The following is a 23,418-nucleotide window of genomic DNA, read 5'->3' as shown; positions in this document are numbered from 1 at the left end:
CTACACACCCCCTACCTCGACGTTCGATGTTGAAGTAGGGTGCTATTCCCATCTTCAGATGGGAATAGCGATTTCAACGTCTCGCAGCCTAACGTCGATTTCAACGTCGAAATAGCACACGGCGTGTGTAGATGTGACGGGTGCTATTTCGACGTTGTGCCGGCTATGTCGAAGTAGCCGGCTAGTGTAGACGCACCCGAGATGTTCTTCTATCTGTGATCTCAGTCTCTCCATCAGTATCATCATCAGCACCTTGCCTAGATGACTTCCATGGCTGGTCTAAGCCTCTGGAAAGAACTTCCCCAGAAACTATCACTAACCTTGCCACTTTCCATTCCAGGTGCCAGGTGACCTCATCTTTTCTAATCTAAACACAGAGCAGGAACGATGGTTAGCAAAACATGAACAAAACCACACAAAAACACCCCCCCGCCCCAAACATGCTCTGCGTGGTTCTCCCTTCGTGTGTGAGTGTGTGTGTGTATGAGGGAAAAGTGTCTGATAGATATGTAGTCCTATATCTGCCCAGACTTCACAAGAAGCACTGAGCAGTGTGGCTCTGAAGGTGGAATCTGGACTGGGAGAGTTTTCTTGATGCCAAGATTACTTATTGGATGTTAACCAAAAGAAATAAAACCCAGGAATATTGTGGGACCTAATGAATTTAAGAGCAAACCAGAAGGATCAGCTGGGAATTCAAGCACAACAATTACGGAAGAGACTCCACAGGACAGACCCCTGGAGAGCTTTGAGGAATCTGCACAGGAAATGCCAGGAACATTTCTCCCATTGAGCTACTCTGCCAAGGAGTGAAATCTTCTATGGATTGGGGAGTATATGTGAGAACTACTTGCCTCAAGGGACAAGTGTGAAATGAACATGCACATCCTGTCAAGCCATCAGTTGGAATTTGGTGGCAGAGAAGGACTCAGTGGCTGGAACACCTGGAGCAGGGGTAAAGGGAGGGTAATGTCAGTGAAACAGAACCTTTTTAATTAATTTGTAAGATTTTTCTTTGAACTTCTGGCTTTTTTTTTTCAAAGAAGGTTTGGGGTTCAGCCACTAAAGCATGGGCTGTCAAAGCGGCTGACCTGATTTAAGAGCCGAACGCCAGGAGAAGGCTCACAGCTGAGAACCCCAAGCAGAGGGAGGTACATTCCTCTGGCCCATCCATCAGGTGCTTGGAGACCTGGATTAATGGGAGTCGAGTGCCTAAATATCATTGAGGGGTGGGAGTTAGATCCTGACCCTTTTCTCTACATTTCACTCCCAGGGAGCTTGGACAGTTCTTCACGCACTTGGTGGCTTCTGTGACACTTTCTCAGGTGTCCATCTCTCCTGATACACTGTAGGGGGAGCCCCCTAGTGGATCCAGCCCTTTGCACGGTTGCTGGGGCGAATCACAGCCATTTGACCTGTGGAGCGCTTTGTCTGTCAGACCACCCAAGGGGCAATGTGCTCCTCAGCATTTTCAGAATGAATCGTTTAGCATCATCAAGGCTATGCTTTAAGCACTACAGGATGGTGGTTTGAATGCTGCTGTAGCAAAGCAAGACACCATTGTGGTATCCTAAAGGATGTTTCCTAAAATATTACTGCAAGCACAAGAGGGATCGCGAGCAATACAAAAATCCCATTTGGCTTCTTGATGTAGGGGAGTAAATGGGCAGCCTTCCAACTGCACTCCAGCCCTCCTGGCTGGACCAATTTGAATGAGTGCAATGCATTTTCTTGTTATTGGAGCAGAAAGCAACTTGGGGAAAGTCATAGGCATTGCACTCGACAGCCAATCTTGCATTTTAGCTTCACTTGCTATCCTGCCTTCTTGTTGACATCAGTGTGTATTACATGTACTTTTGGTATCATAAGCAGAGGGGCTATAAAGGTTTCCTTGACATCCAAAACCAAAGAAGAGCTGCAGCAAATGAACTCATGAGTTCTATACAGCACTGGACACGTGCCTGGGGCTTTATACAACACAGGCCCTGCCCTGAAGTGTTTTTCAGTCTAAGCGCACTTGATCCCGTTATTTGCATTAATTAGTTCTTTTCCTTAGCATCCACACTGTCACTGATCTGCCCTGACACCCTGCATAGAATAAGCCGGGATGGGGGCTCAGCCATCTACACCTGCAGATTGTGTCTGATCTGGGAATGAAAGGGATCATGGAGCCTTCACTGCTTAGGTGAAAGGAAAGGCCCTAACCTGCCCTTAAGCCAGCAGGTGCCGCCAGCAGCAGATTCTTCAGGCCCAAAGTTACATTTTGTATAAGGGGGAAACTCACAGTGGGGTCAACAGATGATTTCAATGGGTAAGGCTAACTCACTCATCCCTGAGTTATTTAAACCTCCCTGGACATTCAGTAGTGGAAATTAACGTAGACATTCTTCTACAAACGAATTCTATCACCAGGTTACAGAAGGAGACACTTATTGGAGGGAGGAGGGGAGGAATAGCTCAGTGGTTAAAGCATTGGCCTGGTAAAACCCACACTTTAGAGTTCATCCTAGCGGGGGCCTTTCCAAGGTCTGCAGCAGGTTAGATTTAAAAGAAAAAACTCTCCAGGATGGTGATAGGTTCCGCTGTGAGTGCAGGCAGCTGGACTCAATGACCTCTCAAGGTCCTTTCCAGTTCATATGAGATCCGTATGAACTGGAGTTAATTGCCAAATTTAGCACGTTTAGCCTCGGCCTGAATAGAGATCTTAACTAGCTTATGCATTACAAGGGCAACTTCCCCACCTTTGACATTTGCAGGAAGGGGACACCTCCAACTTAATTTGCGTCATTAATTGGTTCTCCTAGTGATAGGTAAATTCCCCTCTGCTCCTGGCTATACAGACCCTGGATTCTGTTTTTTCTATTCCATTTTCATCTGAAGAGGCGAGTTTTACCCACAAAAGCTCATGACCTAATAAATTTGTTAGTCTGTAAGGCCGGGCTGAGCAAAGGGATGGGCACATCTCCTTGGGGCAGGGTGTGGAATTTCACAGGCGGGGACGCTGTGTGAACAGTCTTCCCCCCGCACCCCACAACCTCTGCAGCCTTCCCTGGGGCCTTCACTGAGTCTCCGCTCACCCTCACAGCCTCCAGTATTGCGGCCAATGAAGAAGCATAGCACATCACCCCCAGCAGACCTCCGCTTGGTTCCAAGGCTGGGGTGTATGTGCTAATTTCAGGACCTGATGTAAAAAAAGTGGGGCCTGATGTAAAAAAATTGTGCATTTCTGCTCTAAGGTGCCACTGGACTGCTTGTCACTCATCAGAATGTTGTGGGTCCTTCTCTGTGCTTGACCCACTAAGACTGTGAGTCTCTTACTGTGACCAGGTGCAGAATGTCATTTTGTAGCTCACTCTAGAGGTGCTCCTGGTTTCAGCTGTAGAGAGCCGTGGTTCAATCCCTGATCCTGAGGAAGCTGAGTGTTACCGAAAGAAAGAAACTGTGGGTTCTGTGTCTATGAAGTGGATGAAGAATTCACCATGCGATGTCTCCCATCAGTGCTGGTCTGCATGACGCCTTTCTAACTGCCCAGCTGATACAGAGCTTCCATTGCCACACATGATTGGTGTGTCTTATTAGTGCCATTTCATTCTACATTCACTGCTAATTGGGCACCACCTTCTACGGCACACGGGCCCTTCGAAGTGGGTGTAGGCATTTGGAAACCAAAAGCTCTTAAAGCTGCATCTTTCTTGTGGAAAATATCACCACAAGCTGTAGTGTTTTCTTTCCTGTATTTGAAAACCACCCACATTTTTTAGTAAAAAATGCAACTGATCAAGCATATTTACCTAGGCAAAGGGCCTTTTTGCAGTATCTCATCTCAAAATATTTGTCAGGGTTTTTTCTTTTATTGAGTGGTTATTTACAGTCATGGTAAAGTTACCGTATAAAAAAGAGGACACCCCTAAGAGGGAGTGTATCTGCATCAGCAGCTACCAACTCACTTTGTGTTATAATATATATACACAAAGTGTATATTATATATATAAGTGTTTTAATATATATAGAACATTAATATAATGTGAGTTGATAGTGATACAGATACACTCCTTTTCAGGGGTGTCCTCTTTTTTGGAAGGTCAAATATGGTAACCTGGCTCACGTACTAGCCTGAAGGGGGTATAAAATGGTCAGGAGACCCAAATCCAGTAGATGCCATGGAAAAAAGCTAAAACAATGTTCTCCCTTTTTGCTTTAAGTTGCGTGGATTTAAGCAGTAAGTAGTCAGTGCACTTGCCATAAAAAAAATATGAGTCATTGTGGTGGGTACTTTTCAATGCTTATACAGGTTGTACCTCTCTCATCCAGCACCCTTGGGACCGAACTTGTGTGGATGAGAGAACTGGCTGGACCATGGGAGGTCAGTATTGTCTAGCACATTACCAACACTTTCACTGCTTACTGGGCTCTTAGAAGACAATTAGGGGAAAATTAGAGGTAAATAAGAGCACAGACCACTCTGAGGCAAGTCTGGTGGCTGCAAACAAACTTTACAGAACCATGGGAAACTTGGCCACATCAATGATAAGTTGTCGTCCGATTAACTAAAATCATGACGGCTTATGGATGTTGCTGAACAAGAGAACGCCAGATTGAAGAGGTTCAAACTGTAGCAGGAACATCAGAGATGCAATACTAGCTTGTACCATTTGCCCGTCTAGCCTGCAACAATGCCCAATAACAGATAATGCAAGTGAATTGGAAAAATCCCCACTGGGGCCAATTATGGAATGACCAAGCCACAAAGACAGCTTCTTCGTAGCTTCCCTGAGTTACAAGTTGGATTATGCCCTGAGACATGTGGATTAATATCTCTTCTAAACCTGAAACAGAAATTTTACCAGCATAGCTGTGGTTATTATCACTGTTACTTATTACACTAACGGCTAAGAGCCCTCATCACAGACCAATATCCCACTGTGTGAAGTGCTAGAGAAACACAGAGCAAAAAAAAAAAACCCAGAGAGCTTAATGAATTATTTTCATTGTAACTCTGCTCAGCTCTTGGCCTCAGTGATGCACTGTGGCAATGAGTTCCACAGGCCAATTGCATTTAAAACACCTGATCTATTTAAATAAGTGAGAAATTTCGAGCGTGCCTGACCTGGCTGGGCAGGTGTGTGTTTTTATAGTATATATTTGAAAATGTTGGAAAATTAATGTGGTGCTTGGGGGAGGCCCTAAAGAACTGAAGAGTAACATCTACAGATGATACATAGAGCAGAGTACTTATTCTCCTCAGCCTGCGAGCCTACGCCCCTTTTACATATGTGATGTATATCCCAAGGGAATATGCTACAGAATATTATTGGGTTCTTTTATTTAACACATGTTATGTCCATATCCATCTTTGATTCAATTCAGTAAGGTTTCACTTAAGTTTCTTATGGACCACTCAGTTAACCTGTGGAACTCATGAAGGCCAAGAACTCAGGAGGGGTTTTAATGCTGATGATATCTGCTTTTTTTGAACCCAGGCCTGCACAACATGGCTTTATGTCTCCTCCTTGTGACTGGACTGCACAGATGTTTGTAAGTTTGCTACTGCCTTTGAGCAAACAGTGCTGGGTTTTTTCATGAAAGTGGGTAAAGGTTTTGTGGCAGAGGCCTTGTTGTGCCCTCTGGGTCTCATGCTTTGTAGTGGCTTTTCCCATGTGGCTCAGAGGCTCATGGCTACCCTCCCACTGCCTCTTGTCTTTCCAGAGGCAAGAGTTTGCACTTACTGAGCCACTCTCATCACAGGCAAGCCACTAGTTTGGGATAAGACCCTTCCAATGGTCCTGGCTTTCCATCTTTCCGCAGGGCATGGGGAAGGGTGGTGGGAACCCAGGCCCACCCACTACTCTGGGCTCTAAATACTGGCAGCTGACAGGGCTTTTACTCTGCTCCAAATACAGCAGCCTTTTCCCTGGACCACTTCACCTACTGCTACTCTCTAGCACCTTCTCCCTGGTATGTAAATGAGTCTTCCCCTTCCACCAAACCTCAGTTCTCCAGCATCACTTCCTCCTCTCGGGTCCATTCCTCTTCTCCTTCCCCATCCTTCACCTAAGAGAACTCTTTTTAAGATGAGTGTGCTGGCCTTAACTGGCTGCAGGTGTCTAATGAGCCTGCTGCTGAAGGCCAGGTCTTAACAAGCCTCAAATGCCTTTTATGCAGGGAATAGAAATCCACTCACCCAGCTTACTGCTTTCAGTCTGCCACAGTTTGTAGACTGTAGATTCAGAAGATCTGGGTTTGATCCCAGCTCCCCTACAATGATTGTGTTATAAAAGTCATGGCCTGTACCATAATTTGAGCTTCAGTGGAGCTCAGAAGCTTGGGACAACCTTCCGTGGAAATGTGAAATTTAGGCCGCGTCTACACGTGCACGCTACTTCGAAGTAGCGGCGCCAACTTTGAAATAGCGCCCATCACGGCTACACGTGTTGGGCGCTATTTCGAAGTTGAAATCAATGTTAGGCGGCGAGACATCGAAGTTGTTAACTCCATGAGGGGATGGGAATAGTGCCTTACTTCAAAGTTGAACGTCGAAGTAGGGCACGTGTAGATGATCTGTGTCCCGCAACATTGAAATAGCAGGGTCCGCCATGGCGACCATCAGCTGAGGGGTTGAGAGACGCACTCTCTCCAGCCCCTGCGGGGCTCTATGGTCACCGTGGGCAGCAGCCCTTAGCCCAGGGCTTCTGGCTGCTGCTGCTGCACCTGGGGATCCATGCTGCATGCACAGGGTCTGCAACCAGTTGTTGGCTCTGTGTATCTTGTGTTGTTTAGTGCAACTGTGTCTGGGAAGGGCCCTTTAAGGGAGCAGCTTGCTGTTGAGTCCACCCTGTGACCCTGTCTGCAGCTGTTCCTGGCACCCTTATATCGATGTGTGCTACTTTGGCATGTAGACGTTCCCTCGCAGCGCCTATTTCGATGTGGTGCTGCCCAACGTCGAAGTTGAACGTCAACGTTGCCAGCCCCGGAGGACGTGCAGATGTTTCGATGTTGCTGCATCAAAATAAGCTATTTCGATGTAGCGTGCACGTATAGACATAGCTTTAGGCTTATACCAAGTAGCTCTTTGTCCCCCTCTAGTAGCTGGCTCGCATGGAGTCGTAGGGCTGTAGAACTTATGAGCAAAGACCTAAGAACATAAGAACATAAGAATGGCCATACTGGGTCAGACCAAAGGTCCATCCAGCCCAGCATCCCATCTGCCGACGGTGGCCAATGCCAGGTGCCTCAGAGAAGGAGAACAGAAGACAATGATCAAGTGATTTATCTCCTGCCATCCATCTCCTGCCCTTGTTCTGAAGGCTAGGGCACCATACTTTATCCCTGGCTAATAGCCATTTATGGACCTAACCTGCAAAAATTTATCAAGCTCTTTTTTAAACCCTAATAGAGTCCCGGCCTTCACAGCCTCCTCGGGCAAGGAGTTCCACAGGTTGACTGTGCGCTGTGTGAAGAAAAATTTCCTTTTATTAGTTTTGAACCTACTACCCATCAATTTCATTTGGTGTCCCCTAGTTCTTGTATTATGGGAAAAGGTAAATAATTTTTCTATATTCACTTTCTCCACACCATTCATGATTTTATATACCTCTATCATATCACCCCTCAATCGCCTCTTTCCCAAACTGAAAAGTCCCAGTCTCTCTAGCCTCTCCCCATATGGGACCCGTTCCAAGGCCCTAATCATCTTAGTCGCCCTTTTCTGAACCTTTTCTAATGCCAATATATCTTTTTTGAGGTGAGGAGACCACATCTGCACGCAGTACTCAAGATGTGGGCGTTCCATAGTTTTATATAGGGGAAGTATGATATCTTTTGTCTTATTATCGATCCCTTTTTTAATAATTCCTAACATCCTATTTGCCTTACTAACTGCCGCTGCACACTGCGTGGATGTCTTCAGAGAACTATCCACTATAACTCCAAGATCCCTTTCCTGATCTGTCGTAGCTAAATTTGACCCCATCATGTAGTACGTGTAATTTGGGTTATTTTTTCCAACATGCATTACCTTACACTTACCCACATTAAATTTCATTTGCCATTTTGCTGCCCAATCACTCAGTTTGCTGAGATCTTTTTGTAGTTTTTCACAATCTGTTTTGGTTTTGACTGTCCTGAACAACTTGGTGTCATCTGCAAACTTTGCCGCCTCACTGCTTACCTCATTTTCTAGATCATTGATGAACAAGTTGAACAGGATCGGTCCCAGGACTGACCCCTGGGGAACACCACTAGTTACCCTCCTCCATTGTGAAAATTCACCATTTATTCCCACCCTTTGTTTTCTGTCTTTTAACCAATTCCCGATCCATGAAAGGATCTTTCCTCCTATCCCATGACCACCTAATTTACATAAAAGCCTTTGGTGTGAGACCATGTCAAAGGCTTTCTGGAAATCTAGGTATATTATGTCCACTGGGTGCCCCTTGTCCGCATGTTTATTAACCCCTTCAAAGAATTCTAATAGATTAGACAGACACGACTTCCCTCTGCAGAAACCATGCTGACTTTTGCCCAACAAAAGACGTGGTGGGTCTTTTAGCTCAGGCAGAAGAGATTCATGGCTTCCAGTGCAGAGATCTCAGGTTTCTTCTGAGTTCGATCTCTGCTCCCAGCACCCCAGCTGGTGGGGCGGAGGGTGCAGTCCATTACTTTGGAACTTCCTACAACCTCATAGTCAAGATTTAATACTGCTAATGTTAAAGCAGCTGACATAAAAAGCTGCAAGATAATACCAGGGGAAGGGCAAATTTGTGCCTCAAACAAACGATGTCCTTGTGTAGTGAAGGGGAGTTGAGAGGTTCACCCAGAAAGATCTGCCTCAAGGTGCAAGAGACGAACTTGTCCTTTTTACATATTCAGATTGCAAACAATGATGTTCCTTAGGGCCAAATGTGGCAGTGATTTTTGTGTGGTGATTTTATGCTGTCTACTGGAATCTGGGCAGGAGCTGTGGACTCATCCCAATTGCTGTCTGGAGGGCCTCAACCAAGACAGGGCTCATTTGGAGATGTGCCAGACGAGCCCCACCAAAGCAGGACACCAGCTGCTTGACCCACAGGGTACGATCGGGACCTCTGCATAGCTGTGTCTCCTCAGGTCTCCAGCCTAAGCTGCCTTTTATGCTGCTTTACTGGTGAACAGCTGCTCCTGGCCCAGAACACAGTAGCTGGGGGAAGTTTAGATGCCGGAAGCTATGCACTCATGAGTTACGCTGCAGAGTGCCAGCAAAGCCTCCATTCCCAGACATTCCCTCAAAAATATATATCTCACACTGCCCAGTCCACAATTGGACAAGAGAAGCTGATGGGAAGTCCACCATTTCAACAGTTGAAGATGGACTGCACCAGCCTTATTATCCTCAAGGGCGTTTCTTCACATACTTCAATCCAAACATGCTGGTTAGGTAAAGCAGTGAAACAAGGTTATTAACTACAAAAAGCAAAGAAAGTTTTTAAGTGGCTACACACAATAGCTACGTCAACACGTGACCGCGACATCGAAGTAGCTTATTTCGATGTAGAGACATCGAAATAGTCTATTTCGATGAATAACGTCTACACGTCCTCCAGGGCTGGCAACGTCGATGTTCAACATCAACGTTGCGCAGCACCACATCGAAATAGGCGCTGCGAGGGAACGTCTACACGCCAAAGCAGCACACATAGAAATAAGGGTGCCAGGAACAGCTGCAGACAGGGTCACAGGGCGGACTATCACTTCCGGGGCAACAGCTAGCCGCTCCCCTTAACGGGCCCCTCCCAGACACACGCAGCCTGTGCAGCACGCGGTCTGCAGAGCCATAGGAACGCACACCTTGAGCGACGCAGTCATGGACCCCCAGCAGCAGCAGCAGCAGCAGCAGCCAGAGGTCCACACAGCCGCCCCTGCAGGAGCAGTGCTCGCCCTGCTCGATGCCATGCAGGAGGCAGCTGAGCACCTCCTTGCCACAGAGGAGGAGCTGTCCGCAGGGGAGGAGGACTCAACCCCCAACCCTGCAGCACCCTGCCGCCCCCCCCCCCCGCACACGCCGCTGGCTGTGGAGCTACCCCACCAGCACCGACCGGTGGGAGCGGCTGGTGCTTGGAAAGTGGGACGACGACCGCTGGCTCCAGAACTTTCGCATGAGCCGGCAGACATTTCTGGAGCTATGCCAGTGGCTCACCCCCGCACTGAGGCACCAGGACACCGCCATGTGGCGTGCCCTCAGCATCGAGAAATGGGTCGGCATCGCTGTCTGGAAGCTGGCCACTCCAGACAGCTACCGATCCATGGGCCAGCAGTTTGGCGTCGGCAAGGCCACGGTCGGGGCTGTCCTAATGGAAGTAAGAGGACCCACGGCGGGAGGGGGAGGCAGTTCTGGCAGGGGAGGGGAGGGGAGGGGGGCCCTGGCAGGGGAGGGCCACACACACCCTGCACACCCCTCATTGGTGCTCTCCCATGTGCTTCCCCTGCAGGTCGTCCGTGCCATCAATGCCCTGCTCCTCCACAGGCTTGTGAGGCTTGGGGACCCGGATGCCGCCATCGCGGGCTTTGCCACCCTGGGCTTCCCCAGTTGCTTCAGGGCTCTGGATGAGACCCACATCCCCATCTGCGCCCCGGAACACAGTGGAGGACACTACATAAACAGGAAGGGCTACCATTCTGTGGTCCTCCAGGCCTTGGTGGACAGCCGGGGCCATTTCCTGGACATTTATGTGGGCTGGCCTGGCAGCACCCACGACGCCTGGGTATTCCGGAACTCGGGCCTGTGCCGCTGGCTGGAGGCAGCGACCTACATCCCCCAGCGGGAGATCCCTGTGGGGGACACCACCATGCCCCTCTGCGTCATCGCAGATGCGGCATACCCCCTCCGGCCCTGGCTCATGCACCTGTACATGGGCCATCTGTCTGCCAGCCAGAAGCGCTTCAACCAGCACCTGAACCACACACGCCAGGTGGTGGAGCACACATTTGGCCGCCTCAAGGGGCGCTGGAGGTGTCTCCTCACCCGCCTTGATGCAGGCCCCACCAACATCCCCCAGATTGTGGGTGCATGCAGCGCCCTACACAACCTCGTGGAGAGCAAGGGGGATGCCTTCTTTCAGGGCTGGGCTGTGGAGGCCGGTAGGGCCGATGTGCAGCCACCCACTGCCCCCAGTCGCCAGGTGGACCCCGAAGGGACCCGGGTCCAGGAGGCCCTGTGGGCCCACTTTGATGAGGCCGCGGGGTGAACGCTGGCAGGCCCCCCACTTCACCCCCCGCATCCTCCACAACACTCCCTGCCCCTACGCCCACACCACAGAGCACCCAAGAGCACACCCCCCGACTTTTCTTGTAAAAATAAAAGCAGACATTTGTTCGTCAACTCAAACATTTTCTTTACTACAACTCTTATACTATTATTATTATTATTATTATTATAAATATTCTGAACAAGACAAACTATGTACAGGGGAAATCAAACTGATAAATATATATACATTATAAAAATCGGGATAACATTAAAGGGGAAGACAAGGAAGGGGAGAACTATTTACATGGGGGGTAAGGATCAGCAAAGTAATGGGTCACAAATACAAACTATTTACAAGAAAAGAACAATAAACTGGGGGGAATATATACAAAGGGGGAGGGGGGGCCACGTCCTGGGCCCCACGCCCCTACAGTCCAGCGCTGGGGGTGGGCGGCCGGGATCCCTGTCTCGGCCGCAGCCCTGGCCAGGGCTGGCTGGGGGGTGGGCGGACTGGGAGATACAGCCGGCGAGTGTCAGCTGGCCCCAGGTCCCCCTCAGTGGAATGGCCCTCGGTGGCAGGTGGCGGTGCGACGGCAGACGGCGCAGCGGCTGGAGCAGCGGGTGGAGCAGCGGGTGGAGCAGGCAGGGTGGGCGCTGCAGCGGCTGGCGCAGCCTGGGGGGGCCAGGGAGTCCACGATGAGGTTGAGGGTCCGCATGTAGGCCCCCCATGCCTCCTGGCGCCAGGCCAGCACCCGGTGCTGCAGGTGGAGGCGGCATTCCTCCACCCGCAGCCGCTGCTCGGCGACCTCCAGCTGCCGACGGTGCAGGGTCAGCAGCTGGGGGTCCGTCGCCGGCGGCTGGTGGTGCTGTGTCTGCCATCTTCCCTGCCGTGGGGCCGGTCGTTGCTCCGCCAAGGGGCTGGCCTGGTGTGATGGCCCCGGAGAGCTTTCCGGGACCACTGACGCCTCGCTGGCGCTCTCCGGTCCTTCCGATGGTGCAGCTGCGGAACACAGGAGGGGGGAAGAAGAATGGAGACAGCCGTTAGTGTGGGCCCCGAGCCGTGCCCTTTGTCCCCCCAACCCTCTGCTGCAGGTTCCCCATCCCCGTCCCTGGGAGATGCTGCTGTGATGGGGTTCAGGGGTCCCCCTGCACTGCACCCCGTCCGCTGGCAGGAGTGACTCTCACTCACTCAGCAGGTACGACAGGAGGTTTATTAGGCAACAGATGCCCAGTTTCTCCCAGAAGCGACAGTACAGCAGTCAGAGATGGTCCTTCCAACCCGTCCTGGGGAGAAGACCCCGAGGGGTGCCCCTCTGGGGTGTAGCTTTCCCCCTCCTCAGGCTGGCTGCCTTCCAGCTCTCCCTTCCCCTAGCCTCTAACTGCCGCCCCCGATTCAAACCAAGCTCGGCTCCTCCCTCCTCTTTGTTCAGGGCAGAGGTGTAACCTGCCAGTTGTAGCCCCAGGATCATCCTTAGCCACTGGGAGCTATTCAGCTTGTTTCTCATATCTAGCCTGAGTCTCGCATTTGCACTCCCCCCACTCCATCAGATGCTGCTGCTGCTGCTGCTGCTCGGTGTTGCACCCCCTCCCACTGGGGGACCCTAGAGGTTCCGCTCCCCCCAGCCCCGGAGATGGGGCATGGCACTCTCGTGCTGGGGGGGGCAGGGGCTGATGCACTCCTGTGAGGGACATGCCACTGCTGTCCTTGGGGCCATGGTCATCTGGGCATGTGGAGGGCCCTGGCCATATCTATTACCCCCGCCCCTCAACCCCGGGGGTGTGCACCGGTGGGGGTACATACCTGACGGTCCACTCCCATGGTCGGGGGACACCCGGGGGGCGGACGCCCAGCTGGAGCTCCTGGATGGGAGTATGATGTGCAGGCCGGCGTCAATGGAGGAGGAGTCCCTCTCCTCCTCCTCCTTCTCCGGTGCCCCGGGCGTGGGCTCCTGCAGGGGGCCCCGGGGAGCAGGGCTTGCCTCCGGGGAAGACTCCGCCTCCGGGGCCTGCTGGGGCTCCTTGGCCGAGGTATCAAGAGTGGCCGGAGGGGAGGAGGTGTGCCGGGGAACCAGGATGGCCCTGAGCTCCCTGTAAAAGGGGCAAGTGATGGGGGCGGCCGCAGATCGGCCAGCTGTATCCCAGGCCCGGGCGTAACCCTGCCGCAGCTCCTTCACTTTACTCCGGACATGATCCAGAGTGCGGGCAGGGTGACCCCAGGCGGCCAGGCCCTCGGCCAGCCGAGCGAACGCATCTGCGTTCCGCCTCTTGCTCCCCATTACCTGGAGCACCTCCTCCTCACTCCAGAGCCCCAGCAGGTCCCGAAGCTCGGCCTCCGTCCAGGAGGGGCCCCGCTGCCGCTTCCCCGCCTGGCTGCTGGGCTGTGAGCCCTGGCTCCCCATGGGGGGAATCCCCTGGGGGCGCTGGGGGGGCTGCCGGGTGGCCATCGCATCGGGTCGGGGTGTGGGTGTCTGTGGCTGTGGAGGAGTGTGCAGGCTAGCCGCGTGTTACTGCTGCTGCCTGCATGCTCTCTCAGCTTCCTGCGCAGGAAGGCAGGGGGCAGGGAGTTTTAAGGGGCCGCTCCACGCGGCCACCATTGAGCTCAGGGGCTGGAGAGAGCATCTCTCAACCCCTCAGCTGATGGCCGCCATGGAGGACCCCACAATTTCAATGTTGCGGGAAGCGCAACGACTACACGTTCCCTACTTCGACGTTCAACGTCGAAGTAGGGCGCTATTCCCATCCCCTCATGGGGTTAGCGGCTTCGACGTCTCGCCACCTAACGTCAATGTTAACTTCGAATTAGCGCCCAACACGTGTAGCCGTGACGGGCGCTATTTCGAAGTTGGTGCTGACACTTCGAAGTAGCATGCATGTGTAGACGCGGCTAATGAGGCATAAAAATCAGGGCTGGTTATAAAAGAAACAAAAAATAAATAACACACGAAGCCAAATGCCTAAGTTTACAAGCCAAGTGACCTGAAAAGCAAAATCAGAGAGGTAGCCATGTTAGTCTGTATCTTCGAGAACAACAAGAAGTCCTGTGGCACCTTATAGACTAACAGATATTTTGGAGCATAAGCTTATGCATAAGAAAAACATGTTGCTTTTCAAGAACAAGAAGTCCTGTGGCACCTTATAGACTAACAGATATTTTGGAGCATAAGCTTATACTCCAAAATATCTGTTAGTCTATAAGGTGCCACAGGATTTCTTGTTCTTGAAAAGCAGTGTGTTTTTCTTATCATAAGCTCACAGCACTCTGTCCAGCTTGCACTAGAGCAGGGGTCACCAACCTCCAGCACAGGTGCCAAGAGTGGCATACAAGAAGATTTGCAGTGGAATTCAAGGCAGGAGCTCAGCCCCGCCCCTTCTGTCCCATGCGGCTAGAAGCTCGCTCAAAGCCATGCCACCTGTGGATTAATAAAAGGTCAGCTAATTCTAACCAACCACCACCTAAACAGTAAAGCTCTGCTTCTTAATGTATTTATAAATGAAGCTGTTGTAAGTAGGACTGTTAGTGACTTGAAAAAGGATCACCAGCACTTGGCCCATACATACAGGTCAAAAAGTCAAATTTCATCACTCTGCCTTGGAAAGGTTGCTGACTCCAGAACTAGAGGCTTATTTGATGTCTTCTCATGCTAGGTGGTATTGACTCATCCCTTAGCTGGACCTGCAGCAAAGGCACAGCTCAGCCAGTCTGGGCCAAGCAGACATTGGCAAATGGTTGCTAGAATTTCTCTTCCCATATTTTTAGTTCTTGGCATTCACTTTGTAAGATCTCCCTAACTATGGATGAGTCTGGGATGATGATAGAGCCATTGGTGTCAGAGAATTTTTAATAGTTCCTGAAAATTTCCCCTCCACTGGTAGCCTGATGTTAGAGAACTCAGGCTGGCAGTACGTAGTATCCTGTTCACAGATGAAAATTGCTAGCATCTTGAGATCTGCTGAATAACTGGAGAACTGTGAGCAGAATGTGGTTTGTGCCACAGCAAAGGTCATGGGCTTTGCCACCTTAACTTTGCTGTTTAATTACAATGTATGGTGGACCACTGGAAAATAACGAAGTCCCTGTGTGTTGCTGTTTCAGGCCTGGCCATCTTGTTTTATGTGAAGGCAAGGGGCAGGCTTCCTGGCTACATTTATTTGAGGGGCAGGGTGGGAGATCAAAGGATTTTTTTCAATGTTCTGCAGTTGTTTGTGAAAAGTGCATTTCTCTCTGTGCTTACTGTCACTTCTAAGCAATGGAAACATGTCAAGCTGTGGTAAACAGAGCAGATGTCACGTCCTTTCCACAGGACCCACAAATGTCTCGAGATGAGGACACTCCTGATCTTGCTTTTTCTCATCTTCGCAGGGTGAGGATACCTCTCCGGGTCCACGTTTTGACACTCAAAGTCAGAGACCATCTATGACAATGACTGTCTTAGTTGCTGAGAAGGGAGTGAATAAGCTAATGAGAGGACACGCTGGCCTTGCAGCAGAAACTATGCTAATGATTCCGGTAAGCCACAGCGTAGGGTGACCTAGATGTTTCCAGAGAGCTGAACAAATTCAGTCTGAGTTGGATGCTTCTGCAGTATATAACACTGAGTGAGAGTCTTACCCTGCTCTGACCCCTTTACATGGAGTAGGAACCATGTAAATGGGCTCTAGAATCAGCTGTGGAAAAGGAAGTGGAAAGGACAGCCGTGAGCTGCCTCTCTTCCCTCTGCAAAAAACCTGATATGAGAGGGGCCTGCTGGAGGCAGGCACGGCATGCATAGATTGTGCACAGCACGGCAGTCCGTATGACATGCTGGGGCAGAAGCTGTAACCTAAGGTACATCTGCACTACCCAGGAGACCGACCTGGTCAGAGTTGATCTTCTGGAGTTTGATTTCACATGCCTAGTGGCGATGCGTGCGATCGAACTATCAGGGATTGACAGTGGACCCCTGTACTCCTCATCCTTGCAAGGAATAAGGAAGGTGAGATGGAAGAGTTTCTTCCATGGACCTCCCTCAGTGAGGACAGCTGCATCAGTCGATCATAGATACATGGATTACATCTACGCACTTGCCACAGCTGGAAATATGTATCTGCGACTGACTTTAAGGTCTAGTGTAGACCTGGCCTTAAATACAGAGGAGCCCTGAATGAGAGAGGGCAAAAGTGGCTTAAAGCCACCACAGCTTCCTTCCCCCTGCCCACGCTAACTCTGAGTTCAGTGTCTGTGGCACAGCATGGATACTCTCCCATGGTGCCTTCACTAGTGATCCTGATTCCTGGGTGCTCACTAAGTTTTGAAAGAAGGTCACTAAAATCCACAGTCTCCAGTCCGGTGTTAGTGAACATAAGAACGGCCATACTGGAGAAGAACAAAGGCCCAGCTAGACCAGTATCCTGTCTTCCAAAACAGTGGGGAATGCCAGGTGCCCCAAACAGAGACAAGGGCACCATCCCCGGCCATCCTGGCTAATAGTCATGGATGGACCTCTTCTCTATGAATTTATCTAGCTCTTTTTTGAACACCATTAAAGTCTTGGCTTTCCCAATGTTCTCTGGCAGGGAGTTCCATAGGTTGACTCTGTGTAGTGTGAAAAAATGCTTCTTTTTGTTTCCAATGTGCTTCTTATTAGTGGCCTGAGAATTCTGCATTACACATGAAGATAAACAAACAACTAATTTCTACCCTCTTGTTCATTGGATTCTTACAGAGAGTTCTTCTGAAGGCCTGCACAGCTCAAAGCCTATTCTGTATTCCTTCCTCATCCAAAGGACAAAGTGGAAATCAGTTCCTCCTTGCCTAGCCCAAACTAGGAGCATCTCTAAGCTACATGAAAAATGCCTTACCTGACTGAAAATAAATCAGCACATTGTAACTGATTCCTGTGCAGAAGGCCAATTTGCATTTTATTCCCAATTAAACACACTTTCGAAGGCTTATGTAATGACGAGACATTACATATCATCTTTAAATAAGTGTAACCCCAGAGGCACTGAAACTGCTGACCAGCGAGATTGAAGTCTGCTCTACAGTTTTAGCTGAAACTCAGCTGGTTTTTAGCTCATGCGGTAGAGGCACATGGCTTTGGCCCCTAAGGCCACAGCTTCATTCCATCCTATCAATGACCCAGATCCAGCAGCCTTACATAAAGGTTTGCAGGATTGTTTCTTTTTCTTTTCAGACCCTGAGACCATGATAACAATGAAACTGTTTTAAAAATTTAGATTGGGACCAGAGTGTCATCATCCATGCACACAACATACTCACTGCTGATGGTCCCTTTACAAGTATCAGACAGGTAGCTGTGTTAGTCCGTATCTTCAACCGGTGGCTGGAAACAAATTTATGGGACCACAGGACACGTGGCCACACCCATGATAAGTGGACATCCAGCTAACTAAGATCTTGCTGGACTATAGATGTTGCCAGATTCGAGAGGTTCGAGCGTAACATGAAATATAATGATGGGAAGTAAATAAGTCAGCTATTTTTCCTGTATAGTTTTCAAGTCCTGAGGAACACCATAATAACTGGTGATGTTTGCATATGCAAAAAATAGTACAAATTGTACATTCTAATCATTGACCCTTATACTAGTAATGATTAGATAGCACGGGTAGAATTTCAGTAATGGTTCTTTTTAAATCCCAAGATGTTTTTTTTGCACATGTGACTAAGTCTAAGGGTGAGTCTGCACAGCAGCAAAGTTAAAAAAAGGACCCAAAGAAGGGACTCTTGGGCCCTAGTCAACTGAAGCAGGCTTGTGGGATTTGTACTGTGGGGCTAAAAACAGCCATGTAGACAAGACACTCTCTCCTCGCTGGACTTCAGAGCTTGGATTCCATTCTGGCCCCACAATTCACACTGCTATTTTCAGCTCTGCATCTTGAGCCTGAGTCAGCTGACCTGGGGTTTGAGACTTTCTACTGTGGCTTTTATCTGCTGTGTAAATAATGCTCTTTATGTAGATCAACACAGCTACATTGGTGGGAAGGGAACTATTGATTTGCCTTAAGAGGTATTTTACTACCAGAGTGGGGCCTATATGCCCCTTTAGGGAGTGGGACCCCATTGTGCTAGTTGCTGCACAAATGCATAGGGAGAGCATCTGAGCTCTGAACAGCTTCCTGAGAAAGTAGAGATGATAGCAGAAGAGAGTGGGAAACCGAGGTTAAGTGATTTGACTGAGGTCACACTGCTGGTCAGTGGCAGAGTCAAGAACAGAACCAAAGTCTCCTGACTCCCAACTCGGTGCCCCGTTCCTGAGGAGAGTTTGAGGGTATGTCTACACTACAGCCTGCAGAGATGCAGTGCTGCAGCCACACTGAACAGCAATGGAAGTTTTTCCGGTAACTGTACAAAATCCATCTCTACAGGAGGTGAAACCTACCTGTACCTACTGTGGGGTTAGGTTGAGCTACCTGCATTGTACAGGGTGTGAAATTTTTCCCAGCCTTCAGTGACGTAGTTTGGTCGACCTACACTCAGAAGTGAAAGGAAGGTGGTGCACCCCAGTAAGAGCCAGCTGGGACACTCTGCTGCAGGTGGAGGCATGTAGCGCAGTTTGCCTACATGCCTGAGCAAACCTTTGGCTTCTGCTACAGGCTGGCCCTGGGGGCTCCAGGCACCACGGTAAGCAGCAGGCAGGCAGCGAGAAAAGGGGCTGTCTGGAGGCACACTGTTGGAAAGGCTTTTATCCCTGCACACATCCCCCTGCACCAGTGAGAGGGGGACCTTGAAAGGGGGCGGGGAGGGGGCGGGTCATAGCCTATGGGACAGGGACTGTTCTGTGGCAGCCTAAAGGCTAGTAGGAAATGTGCTCTTCCCTATAGCCGGAGGAGACTATGCGTCAGGTAAGCTCAACCTGCCCCGGAGTTTCTCCTGTGTACTCTTCAAGCATCTTTTGTAAATCATTTAATCACTGGCAGTTTGGGCATTTCATTTTGAACAACAAAATTATGTTGGACGATATGAGCGTTTTGGATGGGAGGAGAGAATGGGTGCTCCAGGCTAGCAGTACATCCTGCCCTGGGTTTTGGAGAGTTTGGTGGCTTGTCATCTGCATGCTCTGATTGCTCTTCTGGATTCAACTAGAGGTTCGGCAGGTCTCCCTGGACCTCTGCTGCTTGTAATATGAGTAAAACTATGCTAAATATCAGGCTTGGGTATCAGTTTCCAATTAATGTGCTAAAATTAGGCACTCTGGTGTGTTGGGGAACATTTTATGTTGGTTACTAGCCCAGATTCTTGTTCTGTCCGGTGTGAGTTAAAAATAAAACATTTCTCCCTCAGAGTTCTGCAAAGTTTGTGTGTGTAATAATTCTTCTCGCTCCCCAGAAGCTGTTTAGAAAGAGGAATGGACACACAAACAGCTGTTTCCTGGCAAACTGTCCCTCCCATATCCAATCAGGTGAAAACCCCAGGTTCTGGATGATTGTCCAAATGCTCTTTACACAGGGTCAAGGTGTACCACTAAGCTTGGCAGAATTCAATTTTGATTTAGTTGTTAGTCTGATGGTGGATATTGATTTTTATTTTTCAGCAGTTTTGTAGTAGGTGGTGTTGATTTTAAGGTTCACAGTTGTGTGAAGTGAAGGGTTTGAACTTTAGCTTTTATTTTTATCAATTTACATATTCACAGTTTCAGGGTATAAAGGCAGGTGCATAAGACAGGAATTATTTAGTGATGTGGAAGCAAGGGGCAGGCAAGGATGTCGGTGGTCCTAGCAGGCCAGAAAGAGACCTACCTCTCCCCTCAAGACAGGAACACAAGGAGGAGGATAAGTCCCTGGAATGGCCTTTGCAGTCCTGGCTGATGACTGAGTGAGCAAGACCATGACAGTGGTGGCTGTGGAGAAAGTGGCCAGGGCCAGGGCATGGAAGACAACACTTGCTGACTGATCTTGATGGATGTTTTTTGGTCTATTCTTGTGTGTCAAATGAAACGGATGTTTACTGCTGACTGAGATCACTTAAATCCTGCCATGCCCGCGTGTGACATAGGAGGTGGCCAAGGGCCTCGGCTCCTTCTTTCTCCTCGCACGCACTCACAACAGGCCTCCTGAGCTCCCCTCTCACACTTCAGCAGGACCAAAACCCTGATCTTGGAATGACCAAAACTGGGTTTCTGCAGATGATTCATGGCATTTAAGGCCAGCTACTGGCATAACCTGAGTTCACAGAACCCACAAATTTCCTAGAAATACATTTATTATGGCATTGTCTTTTTAGTCCAATGGAAAACCCTAAATCAATTAGCCCTCGGTTGATGGAAAGATGTCACAGTTGCACTAAATAGCAAACATAGCTCTTGAAACAGATGAACCCTAGTCCTGTACCTCTTTCTACTGGAGATAAAGGGATACAGCTGGTTTCAATAGGAGCAGGCTGAAGCTCCCTTTTCGTATGTTATGACCCTGCTCCTGTGTGTGCTATTATTTATATTACGGTATTATCTAGCAGCCATAATAGACCAGGACTTCATTGTGCTAGGCATAGTACAAACAGACCAAAAAGACAGTCCCCACCACCAGAGGCTTACAGCCTAAGCACAAGGGGAGGCTGGAAGACTTGCCAGGCCCCTGGGCAAGGTGGGGGCCCCTGACTCTGCACTCCTGGAAAGGGTGGGGGTCTCAGGTAGAAGGGGCAGAGCTGGTAGCAGCCAGACCTCAGTACCACCAGGAGAGCACCACACTGGCCCCTCCCACCAGCCAGCCCTGAGAGCTGCCTGTAGCATTGTGGCAAGAATTTAAAGGGCCAGGGGCTCCGGCCACCTCCACTTCTGTGGTAGCGGTGGTGGCTGGGAACCCCAGGCTCTTTTGAATTGCTGGGTTCTGGGGCAGCTGCTCCCTTTGCAAACCCTATCACTGGACGTGCCTAAGCATAAGACCAGAGACAACAGATGGATACAGACAAACCAGAGAGTACAGGTGAGCAATGAGAACACTGATCAGCATGAGAGGCAGTGGTCTCAAGCTAGATATCCCATTACCATGCAGATGTAGCAGAATGCTTAAGAGCTGATTTGGGTATTTGATTGCAGCTCTTTGATCCATCCCTGTGTCCAGGCCTTCTTACAAAATCAGAGCAGAAAGCCAGTTCTTCCACCACCGCCCCCGTGCTTCGGGCACACAAGCTGTCTCATGCACTGAGAAAAGTGCTGCATTTCCAATAACAATTAGTCATCCGTTCATAAGAGACAAAATACAAGCGAGAAACTGCCTTGCTGCATAATCCTTAACGTCAATAAAGGACGAACAGGCTCTGACTTAAAACATTGTATAGATTTGTGTTAGCTGCTGTGTGACCATTTGACTCTGGGCTTTGGGTAGTTTAATTAGTGACTTTAATCCAGTAAATGATGGCAAAATGCTTAGTAATGATGTGAAACCAGGAGGCCTTTGGAAGGAGCCTTGGTGTTTAATTAGGAGATAATTGATGCTAGTGCATGGAAAACAAGGTTATAAAAGGCTCTTGCAGGTCAATTGGCTTTGTGTTCAGTACAATGCTTTTAAAATGGTCTGTTCAAATAAACTGCCATTATTGTGGTACATGGGTTTAAGTGGGGGTCATTATTCTCCATAATTTTTGTTTTAGCATTTATTTAGCAGTAGCCAACTAGAGGCAGCTGGGGCAAGAAGGAAGAGAGAGATTGGGAATAAATGGGATGACAATTGGCACAGGCGGAAAGTCAGTGACTGTGAACAGAGGCAGATCTCATTTAATAACATCCTAAATATGTTCTTGGTGCTGAGACTAATTTGCTCGTTGTGCTGGCAAAACCCAGATCTTCCGTCAAAGCTTCCTTTGAAGCCATTTCAATGGATCACTGAGTTTTCCATTGAGCTTAGTGCATTGGCCAGATTCTCCCATCCTGATCTGAGCTAACAAAAGCACTGAGGAAATCCTCAGAGGGGCAGGAGAAGAACAAAGCAAGGAGATGACCACCAAGGCCAAAGAAGTGCAAGATGATGAGGAGACAGTTTTTAAGTCCTGGCTTGACAAAGTCCTGGCTGGCATGGTTTAGTTGGGGTTGTTCCACTTTGGGCAGGAGGCTGTACTCGATGACCTCCTGAGGTCCCTTCCAGCCCCGTGATTCTATGATTCTGTATGACTAAAGCAGCTGAGAAATGAGGAGGGATGGATGAGAATGGAGCAGAGGCTGACATCAGCAGAGGCTGAAATTTGACCAGCAAGGCATCAGCTGAGATCTTGTGTAGCTCGAGCAGTAAAGCAGAGGGAACTGAAGGGTATCAGATCTATTCCTGCTGGTCCTGTGCTGTTCCTAATGGATACAGTCTGCCGTGTAGTGACAACCATGAAACCCAAGGTGGCAAGCAATAATAGAACTTTGCAGCAATAATAGAATTATGCGTGGAAGGGGGCTTACCAGCACTTGTTTGCAGCTTTATTACATAGTCTTCAAATGCTTGAAGACTGGTACTATGCCAATACATATGTGGCATAAAAGCCTTGAATGGCCCTTAACTGGAAAAGGAAGTGTTTGCAGGCAAGGGTTTGGAGCCTTTTTGTAGCATGTCTGTAGCTTCCAATGGCTGCTGGAAAGAACTGTGCTACTGTACACACAAATGTGTCCTCCAGTTTCCCCACAAGAGCCATGGCACCTCTTGAATCACAAGGAGAGTTTTGGGTTTGAAATTTCCCCCTAAATCATGGCTCTTCTCTTCTGTTACTTCTTAACATGGAGATGTGTGGAGATATTTTAGAAGAGGCTGTATGATTATCTAACAAGGATGATAGAGATGGGCTTGGTCCTGCCATGAGGGCAGGGGACTGGACTTGATGACCTCATGAGGTCCCTTCCAGTTCTACTGTTCTATCATTCTACTCTGCCTGCCCAGAGGAAATATGTCTGGCCTAGCTCTTAGCTGCTGGGCAGAGAGAGAAAACACAGTCCAATGCATAAGGTGTTGGCTGAAACAAAGGAGATTGGCTCTGTCACAGACTTCCTGTGAGCCACTTCATCTCTCATCCTCATCTGGAAAAGACAGCTGCTCATATTTCATAGATCCATCTTGCTAGCTTTGAGTGTAAGGGGGTAGCTCTTCCTGTGTGTTTGTGCAGAGCCTTGATCTCAGCCGGGCTTGTTCATAGCTCTCCTTCTCCTGCTACTCAGAATAAGTTTAACCTGTTGTCCTGTTTTATTTGCAGATATGTCTAGTTCAAAAGAGCCAGGAGCTCAATG

This window comes from Carettochelys insculpta, chromosome 1, assembly GCF_033958435.1.
Source record: "Carettochelys insculpta isolate YL-2023 chromosome 1, ASM3395843v1, whole genome shotgun sequence".
Lineage (NCBI taxonomy): Eukaryota > Metazoa > Chordata > Testudines > Carettochelyidae > Carettochelys > Carettochelys insculpta.
The sequence above is the reverse complement of the archived record's forward strand: the minus strand, read 5'-3'. Positions refer to the sequence as shown.